Below are 17415 nucleotides of genomic sequence, written 5' to 3'. Positions count from 1 at the left end.
AAGGCGGTGGACTGTGCGTCATCTGCTTGCCGAGATCGGCTTCAAGCACGAAAAGAGAAGCCGCAACTCGCTGCTTATCGACCGGGATGACATCACCGAATGGCGGAATCGCTACCTCCGTGACGTGGAGCGCTACCGAGCGGAAGGCCGAAAGATCTTGTGCTGGACGAGACATGGGTGACGGCGGGACACACTCGGTCGATCGTGTGGACAGACACCGTGGCGCAGAAGCGCGGACGCCTATTCGCTCGAGCAAATGGCCTAACGACGGGTCTAAAACAACCTTCTGGGAAAGGTACGCGCCTGATCGTCACGCACATCGGCGGCGAGGATGGCTTCGTCGACGGCTGCTTGGCTGTATTCCGAGGCCAAAAGACAGGCGACTACAACGAGAAAATGGATGGCAATCGCTTTGAGGGCTGTTTTAATGGCGTTCTGCAGAAGTTGCCAGCTGGTAGCGTCATTGTTTTAAACAATGCACCTTACCATAGCCGGCGAGAAGAGAAATTGCCAACGGCGGCCTGGAAGAAGGAGAAGATACAGGAGTGGCTCACAAGCAAGAAGATCACCTACGCTGAAAGCATGATAAAGAAGCAGCTGCTTGAGCTTCTGGCATCTGTAAAGTCACGCTTTCTGAGCTACATCGTAGACAATGCAGCTGTAAGCGCCGGTTGCATTGTACTCAGGCTCCCACCGTACCACTGCGAATTTAATCCCATTGAGCTTGTTTGGGCCAAGGTCAAAAATGGCATCGCTGCGGACAACAGAGACTTCAAGCTGTCCACGGTCCACGCCATCTGGAGGGAGAAAATCAAGCACGTAGCGGCGGAAGACTGGGCGAAGAGCATTCAGCACGTGATGGACTTGGAGGCAAAGTTCAGACTTGACACGTCTGGGAGTCAGCACATTCAACCCATCATCATCCAGCTGGGCGAAGATGACACTGAAGAAAGCGACTCCGACTGCGAGCTGTCTGGCATTGAGCCACTCGATGAAGCATAACGGCTTCTTTTAACGAAAGAACAGCCTTTATTAGGGCGACCAAAATTTTTTTCTTTGGTTCGCAACAGACAACCATCCATTCCGTGACTTCTGAAATAAATAAGCAGTTCCCTTTATGGCGTATTCCTTATAATAGAAGCTCAATTCTGATAAGCAACGTGCAGCACACATTGCGCTCGATTTAAGAAGTGGCATAGAAACATGTTTAAATGCTGGTATATCTGAATTGAAACACAGCTGTTAACTCTGATTATCTTTGGCGGGCTCAAAATGCTCATTCAGGCAGCCACCATCTACCTTGACGGGCCCCATGTTGAAATAACAGTATTCAAGGCGCGCTTTATAGCTCTGTTAGCAGTCTGCACTGGGAATCGCAGTCATGTCATAGCCAGTGCTGCTGCGATACCAGTAGTCAACACGAAACTGACAGCCACTGTTAGCAGCTTGCACGCCAAAGCACATTCATGTGGTTGCATTGTTTATTTTGGTTATCTGGCTCACACAAGTAATGAGAATAAGAGAATAAATATAAAGCATAATTAGCTTATTGAGGCCCGAAATGCTCATTCAGGCAGCCATCGTCGAGTTTGAAGGGGCCCATGTTGAAATAACAGTAGTCAGAGCATGCTTTATGGCTCGGTTAGCAGTATGCACTGGAAATCGCAGTCATGTCATAGCCAGTGCTGCTGCGATACTAGTAGTCAACACGAAACTGACAGCCACTGTTAGCAGCTTGCACGCCAAAGCACATTCATGTGGTTGCATTGTTTATTTCGGTTATCTGGCTCACACAAGTAATGAGAATAAGAGAATAAATATAAAGAATCATTAGCTTATTGAGGCCCAAAATGCTCAATCAGGCTGCGATCGTCGAGTTTGACGGGCCCCATGTTGAAATAACAGTAGTCAGAGCAAGCTTTATGGCTCTGTTAGCAGTATGCACTGGAAATCGCAGTCATGTCATAGCCAGTGCTGCGGCGATACCAGTAGTCAACACGAAACTGACAGCCACTGTTAGCAGCTTGCACGCCAAAGCACATTCATGTGGTTGCATTGTTTATTTTGGTTATGTGGCTCACACAAGTAATGATAATAAGAGAATAAATATAAAGCATCATTAGCTTATTGAGGCCCAAAATGCTGATTCAGGCAGCCATCATCGAGTTTGTCGGGCCCCATGTTGAAATAACAGTAGTCAGAGCACGCTTTATGGCTCTGTTAGCAGTATGAACTGAAAAGCGCAGCCTTGTCATAGCCAATTTTTAATTTATTTATCTGACTCTGGCATTAACGCGAATGCAAGCACAATTATTAACGTGATTAACTTTGCTAGCATTTTTTTTGGTCATATTTACGTACCGGAAAAATGCTCAGCAAGGTTGAACGTGTTTTAGTGAGTCACTTTGTTCATTGCAAGCCGTAGGCAAAATGACGGCCAGATTCAGACAGTGATATTGGTGAGGTAATAAATGGTATAAGCTGAAAAAGCTCCCACAGCACTGCTTTGCTGGACTCCATTCACTAGAAAACTGCATTTGTAATGATGAAAGCGTCATGACAGGAAATGATAATCCACTGCACAATGTTATGTGTACCCCCACATGTGACGGGCAGCGAAATCATCTATTTATTCAGACTGAATGCAACAACATCGCAAGATGCTGTTGCAAAATATGGCACCCTTTCATGTGCACTCCTGGCGAGCTGCCGTATGCACTGATGCATAAACACATTAACAGGGGTAAGAGACGAAGTTATTGCGCAAGCCACGTGATGCTTTTAACATTTTGTATCGGTCAATGTTTCTGTCGTCACAGCTGATAGAAGTTTCTTTAGTGCAAGTTGGTTAATCACGTTGCGACAACAGCACAAGAAGCAAGGTCAGAATAGTAGGAGAAAACACAGCAAGATGGCAGACTGAGGAGGCAAGGTAGACAAGAATGTAAGGATTTAATGACATCGAAGAGGCCAGCCCTGCTATTCACAGGACTTGGTGCTTTGGATGAGACGAGTTAATGAAATTGTAAAGGAAGAGGTGTATGCAGCATGCTTACAAGAACAAACACAAAAATAAAAGGCCACAAATAGGAATAATAAACACAAACACGCACAGAAGCACTCACATATTCACACACATGCACACAAACGCGAGCGCGAAAACTAAGATCTGAAATGCAAAAAAGGGGGAAATAACAAATATAAACAAACACGCAAGAAAACATGCACACATTTAATGCAGATGCGAGTAGAGGTATTAGGAGTCAGTTCACAAGAAGCTGTGCCTACTTTGTCGTACTTTTATTTGATGTACATATGGCTCTGTTGCCTTCACTGTCTTGGAATTGTTTTAGTAGCAACATATCATAACAATCGAAAAGCAGCGCTAAGCTCTGTTGTGGGAAAGCAAGTCGAGCGCTGGCAGCACAACTGATGTGCGATTGTGTCACAGCAGGCATTCTACAGCTGGCGCGTGCAGTGAGTGAAGAATTCTAAGCCATACAGAGACGCGAATTCATGCCAAGCTCCCTTGTAAAGGCACCAGTGTATCGGTCACAACTTTATATTAGTACTAAGGCTGACATTAAGGAAACAAACACTGCTCCCACACGCCTGGCCGTTAATAATCCAATGACATTCGCTCAAGCAGCGCATGTTAGTCACTGATTGTTAGCACTGGTGGAAAGTGATCAATCGATGGTGCTACACAACACTCGAACGACGCCCTGCTAGACACTCGGCTATCTTATCATACTGCTGCCAACGATCGATCGTTTGCGCGCTGAGCTGGCAGCAAGAAATCTTTGCGTTGGAGGTTGCTTCCGCAAATCTTTTCGATTGAGGAACTAGTAGGTTGGTTTCATCCGCGCACGCTTTTCTCATTTATCCTGGGAATGGTTTTGCTCCATCATTTCGCCACGTCGACGTGAAACGCAGGGGCACAGTACACTAACACACCCGCCGCTCACAGTAGGTACCAGACTTTGGCAAATTCTCCTCGTCGTAACTTCACTTAGGAGCAAAACAAAACACTATAGAACAAACACGCACGATGTTTGTGTGCAGCGGTGTGCCGCTGCGGGATCCTGTTTCCAGACGAAGGGCAGCGCAGCGCAGCGCAGTCACCGATGTTCGCTGTAACCTTTTTTCGTCGCCTCACGGCTCAGAACAAACGCACGCGGCACAAGTTTTGCATCGTAAGCTTGCAATAATGTTTCCGACATGACAGATGCCCACAAACAATTCGAATTCACTCTGACGAAGGGAGACGCACACAGGTGACGCGAATCGGCCCAGTTCGAAGCGAGGGCGACCTTGTTAGGCATGTTCTCCGTCGGCGGGGTTACCGGCCGTCCGGCTCATGACGTCACCTGAAGTGCGCGCCTATTGGCGGAGGCTCGTGTGCATCAGCCTTTGAGGGGCAAATGCCGCTGACTTCTTAAGTTGTACCCGACTATAGGCTTCATCGTGAAGAGCAAAACCGCAAAACAGGACGGGACTGAGGCAGGCGACAACACAGGGCGGTACTGACAACTGACAACAATAGGCTTCAACCTTTGATATTTAAAGCGAGCAGAAAGGATTAAACAGTCATTATCAGGAATAATATACGCCGATGATATAGTGCTAATTGCTCACAAAAAGGAAGATTTGCATAAGTGAGTACAGAGTGAGACAGATTAGGTGAAGAACAGTTTATTGCAGAGCTGAAAGGGCTGGCGGCGTAACAGTTGCACAAACTGACCCAGCAGCGGCCGCACCAGTACGGACTTCGAGCGAGCTCGAGCTCTCTAACGCGCGTGGCAGCCGGCCGGCTGAATCTGTTCATCTTCGGCGATGGTAGCGCACTGTCGCCTTCTTCATAGCCACTGCCCCGGCGACAACAGGGAGCCATCATGGCGACTTAGGGTGAAGAGATGACAAGGGTGTAGCAGTACATCTTTAGACGGATGACATGAGCAATTTCGCGGTCCCGACAGCGGTGATTCGAAGAGGGGGTCACTGGCTCGACGGTATAGTTCATAGGTGACGTGCGCTCCAAGACACGGTAAAGGCCGAGGTACTTAACTGCAAACTTGGAGGCAGCCGGCACAGAAAACCAGACGAGCGAGTCAGTGGGAAAGTCATGGGCGGACTGGCCGCGGTCACTCGCATATGTGTGGAGGCCTTGAGTGGCACTCGTCAACGAGCGAGCCAGCTGGCGGCACTCTTCGGCAAGACGGGCAACGTCAGAGAGAAAAATGCATTCCGAGCTGTCGGGGTGGTACGGAAGGATGGTATCTAGGAGACAAGAAGGTTCATGACCATATAAAAGAAAGAACGGAGAAAAACCGGTTGTGGCTTGGGAGCCAGTATTGTAAGCATAAGTGACGAATGGAAGTACTTGATCCGAATTGGAGGTGTCGGAGGAAATGTACATGGCAAGCATGTCTCCAAGAGTCCGGTTGTAGTGTTCAGTGAGTCCGTTCGTTTGAGGATGGAGGATGGAGGAGCGAAAGCTTCCGCACCACCTCATCACGTACGAAGTCTTTGATTTGCCAACAGGTTACTGTTGACGGCCAGGCTGGATATGGACTCGCCAGGAACGACGGGTGAGCGACGAGCGCAAAGGCGTAGCTTGCTCAACTCATCATAGCCCTGGCAAAGGTTGTACACGGAAGCGACGGTAGTTGGACTTTTCGCCACCAGCATGTGGAAAAGTCGTCGTGAATTCCCTTCATATTATGCTTGATCTTGTCGGCCTCAGGCATAGACGGGTCGACACGTCCGCAGAGATCGACCACATCTTCGATGCAGGCGGTGAAGCTCTCGCCCCCATGCTGAGCCTGAATGCGCAGACATTGCTCAGCGCGAAGTTTCTGTACTGCGGGACGGCCAAAAACTTCTGCAGACGTCATCTTGAAATTAGGCCAGGTTGGAATTTCAGCCCCGTGGATTCGAAACCAGAGGTTGGCGACGTCGCTCAGGTAAAATATGGCGTTATAGAGTTTCATGCGGTCGTCTCAGTTATGGCGGCTCACCCACTCGTACCAGACCAGCCAGTCTTCAGCATTTTGATCGCAATGCCCGTTGAAAACAACAAGGTCTCGCTGCCGGACGGCACCGGAGTAGATGACGGGGGAGCCCACCTGAACGACTTCGTGGTTGGCTTCGGGCTGAGCGGTGTTACGTTTCGGCTACGACGCGCGGTATAGCCGGCGCGGATGCAACGGACGCCGGGGCTTCGTTCAAAGCGGCGGTCATTTGGACCCGTTCAGTGCTGCCGTAACGCCTCCCGCCAAGCGCGTCCAGGCAGGTTTCAATGCATTTTGAAACAGCGCAACAAAGACGGGACGTGGAAACTGAGGTGTAAAGACAAACATGCGCTGACTAACAACTGGGTTTATTGAAAAAACACACAAAATATATACAGAGTTAGGAAAGATTAATCGCCACCATAGTCAACTCATGCCACATGCGACGCCAGATATCCAATCCCCTTCGGAAAGGGCGACCGATGGGCAACTAATGCACGTTGCGCCTTTCTCACGTATAAGAAAAGCTTCAAAAACTTCTCGCGTCATCTTATCACAATGGCGAAACACGATATTGGTGTTCTTATAGTCGGGGGTACATTTGCATTTCTTGCAACGGAATGCACCTTTAGTGAGAGGGTCTCCTTCTGTTTTTCTTTTTTCGTACTCTTTTTCGTGTTTGCATTTGCACCTTCTGCAGTGGACCGCCACGTGTGACAGGGGGTCTTTTTTTCTGGTGTTCTCATGTTCCATGAGTCGCTTGTTGATGCTTGTTGAGTGCAAGAAATGAAAATAAAAATAAAAATAAAAGGCCGGCAGTGGTTCCATATGCGCACAGCATGTCCCATGGGCTCAAAAAAGTGGCAGGCAGATATGGCGTTGACGTCGTATTTTCTGCCCCGAAGAAATTAGGCAGAATGTGTAGACAGGTAAGGCAGAGGCAGGAGGGAAACAAAAGGGCTTGTCAGGTGCGCCATGTTTCCCCTTATATACCTTGCGAGGTAGGGGTAGTATACCAAATTCCCTTCTCGTGTGGCGCCACATATATTGGCCAAACAGGAAGATGCATCAACAAGCGACTCATGGAACATGAGAACACCAGAAAAAAAGACCCCCTGTCACACGTGGCGGTCCACTGCAGAAGGTGCAAATGCAAACACGAAAAAGAGTACGAAAAAAGAAAAACAGAAGGAGACCCTCTCACTAAAGGTGCATTCCGTTGCAAGAAATGCAAATGTACCCCCGACTATAAGAACACCAATATCGTGTTTCGCCATTGTGATAAGATGACGCCAGAAGTTTTTGAAGCTTTTCTTATACGTGAGAAAGGCGCAACGTGCATTAGTTGCCCATCGGTCGCCCTTTCCGAAGGGGAGATTGGATATCTGGCGTCACATGTGGCATGAGTTGACTATGGTGGCGATTAATCTTTCCTAACTCTGTATATATTTTGTGTGTTTTTTTCAATAAACCCAGTTGTTAGTCAGCGCATGTTTGTCTTTACACCTCAGTTTCCACGTCCCGTCTTTGTTGCGCTGTTTCAAAATGGATACGTACTGTGGGGACCTGCCCTGCAGCCCCCTGAGTTTGCTTTCCCGCGAGGCACCGTGCAGCAGCAGTCGTACCCCGAGGATGAGCGCGTTCCCTTGCCAGTTACATTAACTGGCAAGAGAGGGCGCCAGCGTCGCTGCGGGGGAGACTGCTGAAGCCTGCCCGCGGGAGATGGGCTCTCTTCGGCTGGGATAACCGCCGCGATAGGACGCGTCGCTCGCGGCTCCGCTCTTCGCCGGCGGGGCGAAGAAGCGACGGGGAGACAGGCTCCCGTACTCGTCCCGTTCGGCCTGCGGAGTTTATATCCCTTGCCCTAGCGCGGGCGAACATTCGCTCGGAACCTTGCTGGTGAGTCGGACGACCTTGATTCATTAGCGTACCTTGTTGCTAGCTGGCGTTATTGTTTCTGTAGCAATAAATGCCTGTTTGTGTCAGCCAATGTGTCGTTCCTTTGTTCCCCCAGAGCAAGGCCCGCCGTGGTCGGCGAGCGCTCGGTAGCGTACGCGATCACGGGGTGGGGTTCGGGCGGCTTTGAACCGTGTCAGCCGCGATTGAGTGGGGAAAAAGTACTTATCTCCCCATATCAACCCCACATCTGGCGCCCAACGTGGGGCCTGCTCTTGGAACATTGGACGACTGTCGGTTCGGTTCGAGGAACGCTCTTTGTCCGGACTTGACAAGTGCTAGGCCTAGAGTGAATTTTGATCGCTAGGACCTGCGGCATGCTTTCTTGAGTGCGAGGTGTATTGCGCTGCAGCATGTTTGAACTTCTCGACATGCTCAGCACATTTTTTTTCCCTGGAGTTTCTTCGTGAGAATGACTTGGTCCGCATCGAGGGAGTTCGAGGCCTAGCGCCCGCGGAGTCGCCGAGCCCGAAGCGAGTGAGTACGGAAGCCGCGTGGGTGGTCCGAGTTTCTGTATATATTTTCTCTACTATCTCTTTTTCGACTCTGGGAGTCGCGGCTCCGGGAGCCGGGTGGCCTGGGGCCACGTGTGCCGCTACGAGCTCGCTGGTATTGCAGCTCGGCACCGGGCGCTCCGACACCGTCCGATACGGTGGGCGCCGACCGCTCAGAAGCTGCTTTGTGCAGTGAGCGGGGTAGGACCACCCCACAAAGCTGACGTCTCCTCGCGGCTGCGCGCACAAAACCCGTTTCGGGTCTTTCTTGCGGTCACGGTCGTTGTCGGAGTGGTCGTTAGGCCTGAGGCTTTTCGGAGCTGCCTGCACCACATTAAAAGAGACATGACCACCGGACCGTGACGTTGAGAGGGGGCGCACTTTGCTGCCCGTCCGTTTTTTTTTGTAACCTCGCACGAACTGAGCAGTCTCGTTCAACTCAAGAAAGGGCTTTGTTCACTCGAACTTTGCGTTTGCACAGCCGCCGACACGTTTTGCTAGCGAGTTAGGCATTGTGCCACGAGGCCCTTGCGGATGCCGTTTCCCCTCCCATGACCTACGTTAAAGGCACGCCGAGAGCGTTTCGACAATTTTGCAGATCCGGTGGAGCCACCCAGGCTTGCTGACCGGTGCACATCGTCTCGCTGCCACCTGCTGCGACGGAGCGGCCTGTATCCTGTTCGCCGCATCCATCCGGGGCAGCTGTGGCGAGACCAGTCAGCAGTCACCTCCGGCTGCTGCTGCCCTGGCGACTACTGCAGGATCCTGGCCTGCAGTTTTCCCACCGGCCTTTGATTCGCGGGCCTGCGGACACGGTAGTCCGCGGGCCATACGAGTCATCCCAGCGGAGACCGTCACGCCGCCTTCGGAATACCGCGGAAGTCTGCGTGGACGCTGTCGGCGTGACCTCCGCTGCAAGACGTGCCTCAAAGACATGAAGACCAGGAGACTCCTCCATAGCATGTACTTTCAGGCGCGTGGGTCTATTTAAGGTTGGGGGGATGTGGGGACCTGCCCTGCAGCCCCCTGAGTTTGCTTTCCCGCGAGGCACCGTGCAGCAGCAGTCGTACCCCGAGGATGAGCGCGTTCCCTTGCCAGTTACATTAACTGGCAAGAGAGGGCGCCAGCGTCGCTGCGGGGGAGACTGCCGAAGCCTGCCCGCGGGAGATGGGCTCTCTTCGGCTGGGATAATCGCCGCGATCGGACGCGTCGCTCGCGGCTCCGCTCTTCGCCGGCGGGGCGAAGAAGCGACGGGGAGACAGGCTCCCGTACTCGTCCCGTTCGGCCTGCGGAGTTTATATCCCTTGCCCTAGCGCGGGCGAACATTCGCTCGGAACCTTGCTGGTGAGTCGGACGACCTTGATTCATTAGCGTACCTTGTTGCTAGCTGGCGTTATTGTTTCTGTAGCAATAAATGCCTGTTTGTGTCAGCCAATGTGTCGTTCCTTTGTTCCCCCAGAGCAAGGCCCGCCGTGGTCGGCGAGCGCTCGGTAGCGTACGCGATCACGGGGTGGGGTTCGGGCGGCTTTGAACCGTGTCAGCCGCGATTGAGTGGGGAGAAAGTACTTATCTCCCCATATCAACCCCACAGTACCAACTTGCCCAAATTTTTGCTTTACTCAAGGTTTTAATGCCACGTGTCGTCGTGTGTGCGTGTGTGTGTGTGTGCATGTTGGTGCCCACGCTTGTCAAAGCGCGGCAGCCGGGGAGAGGAGCTCCCCAACTGGGAGGCGAGGAGGTCTGACCGGCGCCGGCCCGGCGGACGCGCACGTCACGTCTGAACATGTCTGAGCGTCGCCGTATCGGGCGCCTCGTCCCAAGCCGTTCCTTCTTGCCCTCGACTCCGTGCGTATAAAGGGAGCTGCCCCGGACGCCAAGGAGAGACTTCGATTTCTTCCTTCGAGTAACGTGGTCGCCCTGACCGGCTGCTCTTTTGCGATGCCAGAATAAACAAGTTGTTCTGTTGCCAGTCGACTCATCCTTTGCCGGGACCTTCGGATGTTTCCAGCTTTGCCCCAGGCCGCCAGGCCAACGCTACCCTTGGGGCTTGCAACCCATTTGCAACAGCGGGCATAGCGGGGGTCGGTAGCGTGTGGTTGCGGAGGTCTAGGTCGGTACGAGGATGGGAACCCAAACCTCCACCAAGTGAAGAGCGGTTTATTGTAGAGCTGAAAGGGCTGGCGGCGTAACAGTTGCACAAACTGACCCAGCAGCGGCGGCACCAGTTGGCTTCCAGAGCGAGCTCGAGCTCTCCAACGCGCGTGGCTGCCGTTCGCTGAGACCGGCCGAATCTCTTCATCGTCGTCGATGGTAGCGCACTGTCGTCTTCTTCATTGCATAGGTTTCAAATTTAGTAAGGAAAAATCTGCAGTCATGATATATACTGATGAGGGCGGCGAGCATAGAAAACAGGAGTTCACGCTAGAAGTAGTGGATGAGTACAGGTATTTTTGGATGTGGATAAATAATGGTGCTGAGTATCTGAGAGAGCATGAAATTAATGTGATGAATAAAGCTAGCAGGAAAAATGTCATGAAAAATGGGGCACTGTGGAATTACAATAGGTATGAAGTGGTAAGAGGAGTCTGGAAAGGGGTGATATTTCCTAGTCTGACTTTCGGCAACGCGGTCCTGTGCATGAGACGAGATGTTCAAGTAAGGTTAGAAATCGAACAACGCGGCGTAGGGAGGCAAGCATTGGGAGCACATGGCAATACACCAAATCAGGGGGTAGAGAGTGATATGGGATGGGCATCGTTCGAAAGCGGAGAAGCTAGCAGTAAGATAGCATCTGAGGAGCGATTGAGAAAAATGGGGGAAAAGCAGTGGACTAGGAATGTTTTCCGATACGTGTACATAAGGAATGTTGACACGAAATGGAGAAAGTGAACTAGAAAATTGACAAGCTTGGACATTGATATCTGGACAGCAGTAGGGGTCAAATCAGCCATTCTCAAGTAGCACAGGTCATCGGCCCAATATTGCAACAGGACAGTCCCATTCTGGTCCTCTGTAGGGACAGCTTTGCCAATACGGTTCCAATGTTGGGCCAATTACTTGTGCTGCATGGGATCTGTGGAAAACATGGATGCTGACGAAATCGGCACTGGGATCATACAGGGTCATTAAGCAGGAAATTGCCAAAGAAAGTATCTATGATAATTGTAGGGGAAGCTCTTTGTTGTCTGATCTAGGCCAGGGCGGGAGTTTTGCGAACTATCACATATAGAGTCAGGTACCACGAGATAGACACGTTGTCCGTTGCGTGCGCAGAGGAGGAGGAAACGGCTGAACACTTGATACTTTTTCTGTAAAGGGCTTCACCCTACAGTGGAAAGCAGCGGGGCTGATTTATTCAAAGCACTGGTGATTAAGGAGAGTGAAGGAAAAGTAGACTTTAGGCTGGTTGAAGTAACCAAGCAAATCTTATCTGATTGGCGACTAAATTCAAGACAAGAGTAAAATTTCACAAGTCATGTCTAGGTGGCTTGAACCACCGCCCGATTTACAGGGTTCAGCCTTATCCATACATCCATCCATTCATGCATGGTAAGTTGTTGGAGGTATCCAGGCGAGACTGGTCGCTGGGAGGCTAAATATAGCGGCTTTTCTTCTTGGGCGCCATTTTCTTTTTCTTGCCCATTTGAGCTTCCATTTTGGGCGTGCGGAATTTTGTCGCACAGTCGCGACAGTTGGTGGCATGGGCGCCACCGCATACAGAACACCGGGGTACATAATTGCCAGGGGCCCGCCCCGCCTCCGCTAGCGGAGCTTGGAGTCCGCAGAGTCCACACACGTGTTCGGCTTCAGGTTTGGACATGCATCTACGCGATGCCCGACGAGCCCACACTGGCCGCAGGCTGGGATAGTTTTGTATTAGTTTTGAACAGAGACGACCATGTAGTCATAGTGGACATAAAGGGGAAGTGGAGAACAGGAAGTGGACCTGGAAGAGCCCTAATGGTCAGACTAAAAACGAAATCGACCTCATACTACGCGCTCAACCTGGCATCGTAGAGGATGTGGCCGTCCTCGGAAAGGTCCGCTGTAGCGACCACAGAATGGTAAGCTAGGTCTCAAATTAGCTTATACCTGAAGACGGAAAGGAAGGAGTTAGTGAAGAGGAAGTCCATTAAAGAGTTGGCGGTAAGAGGGTAAAGAGAAGAATTCACGATATCGCTGCAGAACAGATATTAAGCTCTGAGGAAGAAAATATTGATGTTTATGCAATGAACGATAATCTGGCAGCTATCATTGCGGAGTTCGCAGTAGAGGTAGGCGGTAGGACGGTTCGGCAGGATACCGGCAAGCTATCTCAAGAGACGAGAGATCTGATTAAGAAACGCCAAAGAATGAGGGCGTCTAACCCTACAGAGGGAATGGAACTAGCAGAGCTATCGAATATATTAAATAAGCGCAAGGGGTGTGGCCGACATAAGGAAGTTTAGCAGGGGAGGAATCAACCATGTTGTAAAGAACAGGAGTAGCCTAAAGGCAATGAAGAGGAAACTATGGATAGGCAAATTTGATATTTATGCGTTAAGCGACAAGGAGGGCAATGGCATTAGCAATATGGATAAAATAGTTAAAGTAGCCGAAGAGGTCTACACAAATCTGTACAGTAGCCAATGTAACCAGAACGTTAATTGGAGAGCAGCGCAGAGCGATGCGTCATTCCGCCGGTTATGAAAGGAAAAGTAAAAAAAAAACCTTAGGAGCAATGCAAGGAGGAAAAGCTGCTGGTGAGAATCAGGTAAGAACAGATATGGGGAAGGACGGAGGGGAGATTTTGATAGAAAAACTAGCCACCCTGTATACGCATTGCCCTATGACTTCGGGAGTACGAGAAGCTTCGAAGAACGCAAATATCTTAATTCTTAAGAAAAGAGATGCCAACGACTTGAAAAGTTACAGGCCGATCGGCATACTGTCCGTTGCCTACAAGTTATTTACTGAGGTAATCGCTAATAGACTCAGGGCAACCTTATACTTTAATCAACCAAATGGTCCGGCAGGCCTTCGTAAAGGATTTTTCTCAAAAGATCACATTCACACTATTACTCAGGTAAAAGAGAACAGGCATCGCGGAATCAGGGTGTAGAAGCGCCTTATGTCAAAATATTGGAAGATATATGTATGTAGCAACTCCACAGCTACCATAGTCCTCCATAAAGTCTGCAATAAAAGTCCAATAAGGAAGGGTGTCAGGCAAGGAGACACAGTCTCGCCTGAGCTATTCACCTCCTTTTTACAGGAGGTATTGTGGGGCCTGAACTGGGAATCGTTAAGGATAAGAGATAATGGAGAATACCTAATAATGTGCGATTCGCTGTTGAAATTCCTTTGTGAGTCACTCAGGAGGCGAGCTGAAAATCATGATCAATGAGTTAGAGAGGCAGAGCAGAAAGGTGCGTCTAAATATTCACAAGCGGGAAACCAAAGTAATGTTCAACAGCCTAGCAAGGGAACACCAGTTCACAATTGGCAGCGAAGTGCTTGAAATGAAAAAGAAATACCTCTACATAGGGCAGGTAGTGACATCTGATCCGGATCATACGAGGGAAATAACTAAAACGACAAGAATTGGGTGCAGCGCATATGGCAGGTTCTCTCAGATCATCAATGGAAGCTTACCAATATCCCTCAAGAGAGAAGTATATAGCAGCGTTATCTTCTCGGTATTTGCCTACGGAGCAGAAACGTGAAGGCTAACGAAAAGGTTTCCAGATTAAGTTAAGGACCACGCAGCGAGTCATGGAAAGAAAAAATGAAAGGCGTAACGTTAAGAGACCGGAAGCGGGCAGACTGGGAGAGGGAACAAACGCGGGTTAATGACATCCTAGTCGAAATCAGGAAAAATAAATAGGCTTGGGCAAGACATGCAATGCGAAGGCAAGATAATCGCTGGTCCTTAAGGGTAACGGAGTGGATTCTAAGAGAAGGTAAACGTTGCAAGGAGCGGCAGAAGGTTAGGTGGGCGGATGAGATTAAGAAGTTTGCAGTCATAGGGTGAATGCAGCTGGCAAAGGACAGGGTTAATTGGAGACACACGAGAGAGGCTTTGGCCCTGCAGTGGGTGTGGCCAGGCTGATGATGATTATGATGACGTAAGGGTCTTCTCCTTACCCGCGAAGGTGATGCGTTGGGTGTTCCGAATTTTCGGATTTCCACAATGGGGCCAGGGCGCCAGCACATTCTTTTTTAGAGTTTCCGTGATGTCCGTTGTTACGCACCGCGATCGCTCTGTGGCATGTGTTCCGCCGTCTTGTAACCCTGAAACACAATCGACCCTTTCTCTGTATTGAGTGCAAAATCTCTGATGCGCCGGTTGGCTGCCTCGATGTACGGGGTATGCACGGTGACGATGTTTTGGTCTCGCGACGGCAGAACGGAGATGGCGCGGACCTGTTCCGTCCCAAGGTGCGCCAAAATAGCGCTGCCGTAGCCGGTTTCCACGAAAGCCTCGTCAAGAGAAACACGTTCTCTGGGTTTGACGACAGTAATGTAGTCTTCAGGATCGGGTTTGGGCATCGGACGCAGTTTTCGTTTCGAGAACCCTTTGCCCTTGTTTCTCGTGGCGCGCGTCGGGGGAGCTTGCACGCTGCCCACCGACGAGCCGGCGGCCGGGGCGGCGGCGAGCGCCGACATCTGGGCTTTGTTCTGGGAACGGCGTGCTGCCGCTAGAAGTAAAGCTTGACTGCGAATTTTCGGGGAAACTGTCGAATTCGCAATGCCGGTGGTGGGAACCGAGGTCCACGTCATCGTCTTAGGGTGGTAGGCGCGGCACTGACGCGCGGAATTCTTAATTTTTTCCTAGGAGCGACAAGTCTACCAGGCCGGGCGTTAGCGTCGTCATTAGGCTTAACGATTGCGCCTACGCGGTCCGTCGCAAAATGGCCGTGAATTTGGAGAAAATGGGCACACATGGACGAATCGGGTATTAATTTACGGGTCGATTGCTGCCAGTTTTGCCAGGGTAAGATGATTTCGATCACTAACTGCCCCAGCCGAAAATCGGCGGAGCCGATTCACACACACGTCTGCTCAAGTCGCGCGCTCAGACGCCTACCGCTGGCGTAAATCACACAACCGGCTGCTGCGTTGCTGCCTTGTCACGTTTTAAGCGGCAGCTCAGCGGGCTAAATAATCTATCCGTTCCGTGTTATCCGTTCCTACACGGAACGTTTGAGAGCACTCAAATCGCGGCGCGTAAGCGAGCATGTAACGTGGTATTTTTTGCATTTTGCGGGCATCTGCAGTAAGCGCGAAAAAGCTGATACGTAATAGATGGAAAGTTAAAAACTTTCAGTCGGATGTTTGGCGGACCGTTCACCAACTTTCTCATTGGACTTTCTCGCCTATCTTCGTTGCATGTGCAGCTCGTTAATTAACCTCGAATAATTACAAATTTAAGCACAATACAAAAAGTAGTGTGACTTGCTCCATGCAATGGCCAGCAGCATACATCTGGTTCCGTCGCCTTACAGTGCTTCGGCGTATTTTTAAACTCTCTCTAAAGTTGGCTCGGACACCCTGTATATGTATATAGGCATGAGCGGGCGCTAACGCAGCACAGTGTCATGGTTCTTCTAATACCACAGTTACGTAACAACAGAGAGTCGTGCTAACACACTTATCAACTCCGTCTCTGCACCTAACGTTAGCTGGCTTGCAGAATATGCAAAGAGCACGCACCATGACCCCGTTCGACGCCATGCCTCTAACCTTTCTTTGCGTTTAACAAACATGGATGACCCCACAACAGTCCTTAGAAATAGGAAACAACCAATGCTGCTCTAGCTCTTGCAGACATCGCCGTAGAGCAGTGGAAGTGTCCACATACGTTCGTGTGGTACTCCCTGCGACGTCAATCCAAGTGATCAGCATATCAGATCAATTCGGCGACTCTTGTGCTGAAAACATGGACAACAGGTTGCGAGTGGTGGCAGTCCCCATTTCTCCGACCGCACTCACCAAGGATATCATCGACTTACTCCAATCCGCATTGAAGATACATAAATCTACACCAATGTTAGGAGTCGGCGATTTCAATGTAAACATTAAGAAAAAGAGGACTTTCATACCTATCATGCAAGAAAACATACTGTTCCTCCGTCTCGTAACTCTTCGAGATACTGTAACAACTTCCCGAAACACGATAAATGACCTCGTCTTTCAAAATCAAGCATTCATCCAAAACCTCCAACACCTCTCCTGCCGTCTCTCAGACCACAAGCCGTCCTTAAAGACTGTCAAACACTGGGACAGAAGGTCTACTTGAAGATAGAAACAAAACACCTAAATAACTACGTTTACATACACGTCTCTCTCAAATTCATTGCACCATATGTACCTGAAGCTAGCTCAACAGCTTTCACTGAATCTGGCGTTACCTATCAGTCACCGCCCTCGCGTTTTTTAAAAGCGAAATCTTTACTATGGCATGTTCTCCGAGTTTCGCTTTAAAGCGAAAGCTTTACTACGGCATGCTGCCCGAGTATCACTGACCGCGCACATTTGAGCGTCAGCGACCTTCAGCGTGTGGCGTGTGAAGCTGCGCCGAAACCGATGAAGAGCGGGAGCTTCGAAAGCAAAGGAAAAGCGCATAACTGGCCCCTGGGAAAGTGGAAACTCAGTCGCGCTTTAAGCTACGTGGCGGTAGTGACGGATGCGCGCTGCATGCGTTGTCATTGATAACGTTGTGGCAGAAACGCGCCACTGATGCTATATAGGCCGTCGGCGTTCATTGTTTTCATTTGCGTTGGCGTCGACAGCGTTCTATAATTATTCTGAGCAAAGGAAGAACGCATAACTTTCCTCCTGGCTCAGTGGACGCCTCAATCGCGCTTCGAGGAACATGGACGTGATGAGAGAGAGAGAGATGTGGGCTGCATGCGTTAGCGCTGACAACGTTGTGGCAGACACACGGCACTGCAGCAATAGGCCACAGC

General features: G+C 50.3%; 1 protein-coding gene and 1 pseudogene across 1 annotated transcript in view; both read right to left on the bottom strand.

Moving 5' to 3' along the window:
- LOC144119363 (uncharacterized) overlaps window positions 1-15112 on the bottom strand; it is a 42082-nt pseudogene extending 26970 nt beyond the window's left edge.
- Window positions 1-17415, bottom strand: part of LOC144120358 (uncharacterized) — a 333822-nt gene that overhangs the window by 205760 nt on the left and 110647 nt on the right. The gene's annotated exons all lie outside the window — the stretch shown is intronic.

The sequence above is a fragment of the Amblyomma americanum genome, chromosome 2, assembly GCF_052857255.1.
Source record: "Amblyomma americanum isolate KBUSLIRL-KWMA chromosome 2, ASM5285725v1, whole genome shotgun sequence".
In the NCBI taxonomy this organism is placed as follows: domain Eukaryota; kingdom Metazoa; phylum Arthropoda; class Arachnida; order Ixodida; family Ixodidae; genus Amblyomma; species Amblyomma americanum.
This window is presented reverse-complemented; position numbering and strand designations above follow the sequence as displayed.